The sequence below is a fragment of the Danio rerio genome, chromosome 23 (genome assembly GCF_049306965.1).
Source record: "Danio rerio strain Tuebingen ecotype United States chromosome 23, GRCz12tu, whole genome shotgun sequence".
Taxonomy (NCBI): Eukaryota; Metazoa; Chordata; class Actinopteri; order Cypriniformes; family Danionidae; genus Danio; species Danio rerio.
The window spans coordinates 27,352,827-27,358,818 of NC_133198.1; the positions used below are offsets into that span (position 1 = coordinate 27,352,827).

General features: G+C 34.8%; 1 long non-coding RNA gene across 1 annotated transcript; it reads left to right on the forward strand.

Moving 5' to 3' along the window:
* Nucleotides 1-1,574: 1,574 nt before the first annotated feature.
* Nucleotides 1,575-5,147, forward strand: LOC137489185 (uncharacterized). Its single transcript, XR_011008535.2, has 6 exons — nucleotides 1,575-2,017; nucleotides 2,338-2,444; nucleotides 3,418-3,544; nucleotides 3,721-3,806; nucleotides 4,119-4,161; nucleotides 4,259-5,147. It is a non-coding gene; the product is annotated as an uncharacterized lncRNA (long non-coding RNA).
* The last annotated feature ends 845 nt before the right edge of the window (nucleotides 5,148-5,992 follow it).

A 5,992-nucleotide genomic window follows, 5' to 3' on the forward strand; every position in this document is an offset into this window, starting at 1 on the left:
TAAAAATAAAAGATCTCAACTAGATATTTCCCCAAATCCCACAGCCCTGTTACAAAGGGTTTAATTACTTTAAGTAAAGTCCACATGTCACTTTTAAGGCAATTAATTTACTCACTTCATTAAAATGTAATTAAATAATCACTTTTTATAGTCCAGTCTAAATAATATAAGTTTACAAGAAGATTTAAAAAAACTTTATGGTTTCAGTTTAACATAACAATAATAGCACTGAATAAATTAATCCATAAACAGCTGACTAAAACAGGTTCATCAAAAAAAAAAAAAAAGTCTGACAGCTGGGTAAACTTGTGAAAGTAAGCTCCTCAATTGTGACAGATAAGTAGTGGTTTGGAATTGCAGGCTGCAAATCATTTCCTCATTTGCTGACAGATGCCACATCTTACGTGGTGCTGTGAATTGGTGACCCATCATCTTCTCATGGGGGCCTTTAGTTGAAGTATACGAGAACATGTCTGTCTCTCTTGGCATGACTTAAACACCACCTTCAGAATGATTCACCAGATGACAGCAGTCCTCTTCCATTTAAACACATTGGCACATGGTGACCATTTACAGATGCAAACGCTCTCTTTCCCTTCAACAACCCCCTACTAAGAAGAATACACAAAAAAACAACAGGTGAACAAAAACACTTAACAGGACTAGTGAAGAACACTGAAATCACTTCATTTCCATCACTGTTTTTAAAGTTGATCTGAGCAGTCCCATAGTGTCCACATTTTCTCAAGTTAGACCACTATAATGTGAACATTATAGTGACACTCTTTTATAAAGGTTCTTTATAGGCATCTGGCTATATGAAGAAACTTTAACATCTGTGGAACCTTTCAGTTCCAAAAGACATGCACATATACAGTTAAAGTCAGAATTATTAGCTTTAATTTTTTCCCTTTTTTAAATTTTTCCCAAATGATGTTTAACAGAGCAAGGACATTTTCACAGGATGTCTGATAATATTTTTTCATCTAGAGAAAATCTTATTTGATTTATTTCGACTAGAATAAAAGCAGCTTTGAATGAATTAAAAACCATTTTAAGTTCAAAATGATAAGCCCCTTTAAGCTATATTTTTGTTGATAGTCCACAGAACAAACCATTGTTATACAATAACTTGCCTATTTACCCTAACCTGCCTAGTTAACCTAATTAACCCAGTTAAGGCTTTAAATGTCACTTTAAGCTGTATAAAAGTGTCTTGAAAAATATCTAGTCAAATATTATTTACTTTCATCATAAAATAAATCAGTTATTAGAAATGAGTCATTATAACTATTGTGTTTAGAAATGTGTTGAAAAAATCTTCTCTCCGTTAAACAGAAAGTGGGGGAAAATATACAAGGGGCAAAAACTCAGGGGGTTAATAATTATGACTTCAACTGTTTTCTGAAGGTCTTAAAATTAACATAATAAAAACAACAAAATCAAATCACAAGATATAAGCTAAATCTTAATCTTACAATTTAAACTTTTCTTCATCTCACATGACTTTTAAAAAACATTTACTGTGTAAAAAATTTACTTTTTTCAAGATAGCGAATATTTCTCATATCAGCATGTTTATATGGGTTCTAACAGCACTCAATGTATTTCCTAAAAGTTCTGACTCATTTTTTTTACAATTTAAATTGATCTCAAAGTTCTGTTTTATTAACAAAACACAGTTCATATAGTATTTCTCACAGTTCTAACTTCTTCTATTGTAAATTTACTATTCTGCTAATTTTAATTATCCATATTTTTGTAAATGTGACTACACAGCAAATTCATCAGAGTTAAATTCTCGGTGTTGAAGCATTTCAGAGTAAAGTGTTGACGTTAAAGAGTTAGATTTTGATAAATGAATATAATAAGAGTTAGAATTGATTTTATTCAGTGCGAAATCAAGGAGTTATCTTTTCAACACTTGGTGGTGTTATTTCCAACATCCGGGAATTCATGCAGCCCCAGTCACTGAAGAATTTTCCAGTCGCCATTTTCCATCTTAGAACAGCAACTGGTGAGTCAAACTACCTAAATGTTGGTATTTTACTGACTTTCTTTAAGGAAATACAGTTGTAAACATATTGTTAAGTTAATAACTTTAGAATGGAATGACAATTTGAAACTTCTGCGGTTCATTCATGGTCGTTTGTGTATCTAGCTTAACTGCATTACTATTGACTTCTTTTCAAGAATGTTTTTATATATGCTCACGCATACATAGTGCATAAAAACAGCAAATGTACATGTTCAACACATTTCTGTCATGCTTAATGCCATTTTGTGCGTTGTTACCCATCTGTAAAATAAAATCGACACTTCTCCTTTAATTCGAAGCAAACTACCGAGGGAATCCCCGGAGCAGCCTAGCCTACTCTGCCTGGATGCTAACGGCAACACAGGACGGTTTCCATGAGCTCTGGAGAGTTTCTAAAACATATCTGGTGAGTAAATGAACATATGCTTACTTGTAAAAGGCTTATTCCTGACTAAAACATATGATTGTTTGTTATTCGTGTAACGTTAATTTGGTTATTTTAAACACCGCGGCCCTTTTAAACTGGTTCATTCGTGGCCGTCCATATACCGTTAGTCCTTAGACTCGCGTGATAACGTACGCTTTAATTATATTAAGTGTTGACAACCATTAAAGTCGGAATGTTAACATTAATGTCTTTAAATGACCGCGTTTGCACTTTATCAGACATTTGACGTTACAGAAGTCTCCCGGAAGTTGCGGGACTAACGTTAACGTTATCCCGCAAATGCACAGAGACTCCCAGATGCCCAAGTAAATGCCCGCAAATGAATGATAATTTCTCGGAAATCGCGCGTTTCCCGCCCGGTCATTAAACACTTTGCACACCCCTCTCCACCGCATCCCTCCCAGCTCTTCAGGTACGTCGCGCACAAGTCACCCCCACGTCCCTTAGGTACGTCGCGCGCAACTCATCCCATTGCTCTTCAGGTACCCATCTCTCCCGCTACCTCCAGCAAATCAACTCTGTATCCCCCGAAAATAACTTTTCCCTACTCGGGATGTCTAACGTTAGTAAGTTAGGCTATTTCTGTAGTCAGGAACATCTTAGTCAAGCTTTTTCTCCCGCATGATATTGTGCTTATAACTATAGGCTAAACTTAGCATGTACTGTACACAACATTTCCGTTTTATTAAAGACAATTTAGTGCGTTGTAAACAGCCACCTGTCTGTAAAACTAATCAACTGATTCATATTTGAGCAGCCTAATGATGATACAGGTTTGATTTGTAGATTTATTATCAATAATCAACATCTGAATCAAAAGATATCTGAAAAAGTGTGAGGCATACTTTGTTTTATTTTGATGTTTAACTCTTTTTTTATCTGAAGGTTATGCATATGTGTTAGATACTAATGTGTTGTTGTTTTTTAACAGCCACAGTTCTCTATACAATAACACAAGACCCTGTGACGGTGGCTGATTAGAGACGGATGGTGTATATCCAGAGTTGGTGAAATGACCAAGCACACCTTCTTGGTCATATGTGGTGATAATAATGAAGGTATGTTTGATAAAGTTCTGTATTTGTTTCACAATAAGCTGAGAGGGTATTAGAGCATTAGAGAATAACAAATGACATGAAGGTGATAAGTTTTGTATTGTGGGTGAACTGTTACTTAAATAATGTTTTGCTCTTTGCTTTGTGCTTTTCCTCTTCTGCTTATCCTAATATTTTAGATTATATTTGGACCAGAAACATCTGCTAGACTCCAGGAAAGGTGGCGTCAATACTGGACCTGAAAGGGCCTAACAAGTTGAATCTGGTAAAGAAACACGCACGCACACACACACACACACATACACACACGCACGCACACGCTTACAGAAAACTGTAAGTTTATGAATATTTTTTACACTGTGGCCAATATTTTGGGGAAGTCAGCATCACTAAATGATATAAAAGATTTTAAGCTCCTCTAAATTTTGCTCCAAGTGTTGTGTTAAATTCAGGATTCTGGACAGACAGCTGCCTGTTTTTCCAGTTCTAGTCATAGTGGTTAACCTAATTGTTTTTGGAGATCCAACAGTGATGTATGTGTTTTTTCTACTTTTCCATATTCTGTCACCTCAACCAGCTGGGAGAGTCAAGTTGTGGATCATCATGAAGATTTTCAAAAGGTGAGTTTAGATTTCTTGAATGTTTTATTTACTTTAAATGTTCTTTTAAATATATCATAGAATTTGATTGCAATTTGTTTTCAAACATTTTTCTTAGTCATGCTGGAGTCTTGAAGAGTTCTTAGATGAGCATCACCCTATATCCGTGCATCAGGAACCACCAGACGAGCGATCAGCAGCTGCTACATCGTCATGGATAAAAAGGTCATCCTGTGGCTGGGAAGCACTTCATTCACAGGACATGCTTGATGAGATTTCCTAGCTCCAGTTTGTTTTCACACAAGTTTACAGCATTTATACCTTCATATAAACTGCTGTGTTCTATATGGAGGAACAAGGAAACACCAGAAGTGAAAGATTTGCACGCCAAGTTGTTTAAAATGTAATTTCAGAAGAAAACTATGCGTTCAGAAGAAAACTATGAGTGACGATATATTGAACTTTCAAATTGCTCTGATGAAACATCAAGTTTAGACCAAAGGACTGAAACAGCCTTTTTGAGCACTGGTCATACATATTTTGTTGATATTGTCTGTACTAATAAAAGATTTAAAGCATATTTGACATTGTTGCATTTTAAAAACTGAATGAATTGTTGAAGTTTTGAATGTTTTCAAATAAAATGTTTTTTATTTTGTAATTTACAGTCTATTTGACCTTTTTACCATATTTACACTCTAGAGAGTTGAATAAAATAACAATATATTACACCAGGCGGTGTTAAATATAGTTACATTTTTTAACTCTGCCCAGAGTTAAAATTAACCCTTACTTCAGTGTCAATGTGCCAACCCTTTTGAAAGTGTTGATTTAACTCTGTTTTGAGTGGACCCCATGAGACACTTTCAAAGTGTTGAAATTAACACCCATAGAGTTGTTTTGGATCCCCATATTTTGCTGTGTAGTGCATTTTAAATTATGTGTTGCATTTTGCATGTTGCAACTTAAAGAAGTAAAACAAATCATTCAAATAATGAGACATAGTGAAATCTGACTGAGAGGTATGTTTGGCTTTGTGCTGTATTTGATCCATCATGATCAATGTTGTTTACCACTCTTTTAATATAACAAGGATATATATTGGATAAGCTCTAATGATATTATTTTATGTGTAGTAATACTCAACATATTCTTAATATTGATCTGAAAAAACTCATCTTGGTTTTCCAGGATTATTCACAGTCGACTGAAAGCAATTTGTTTCATTCTAATTACTTGACACTGATTGTTTACACTTTAATAGAAGTCACACACTTAATGTGCAGCTTTTTCATCATTCTTCAACTTCATGTGCTGCATTTCTGACTTTATATCTTGCAATTCAGAGGGTTTATTAAAGCAGTAAGAAGCCATGGTTTACAGTGAATTAATAACAGCTAAGAAAGAGAATCATGGACTGGGACTAGACATTTTATAACTCAGCATTTTATTGAAATGTTGAAAGTTGAAAAGATGATGAATTAAGATTTGTCAAAAACAATTATTCTGTGACAGAAACGAGTTGCTTGATTCAGAGCTCTGAAAGAATAAAAAAATTAAAAACAGTTTACTCAATTTTACCTTAAAGACCAAAATTAGTATGCTATATAAGAATGTTTGCAAGTATATAGAGCTGAACAGAGCTTGCCATATTACAGAAGCCGTCTCTTTCTCTCATGAGTGCTTTAGGCAACAGTGCAGTACATGTGACGGTTAAATTGGTGACAGTCCTCTATAGGCTTCTGTATTGCATCTCTTCCACTTGCCTTTTTATGCTCTAGTTCTCTCTGTCTCTCGGCTTGCTCTTACATGTCCCTAAAGTCCCACCTAAACCACAGGTAAATCAGGTGTG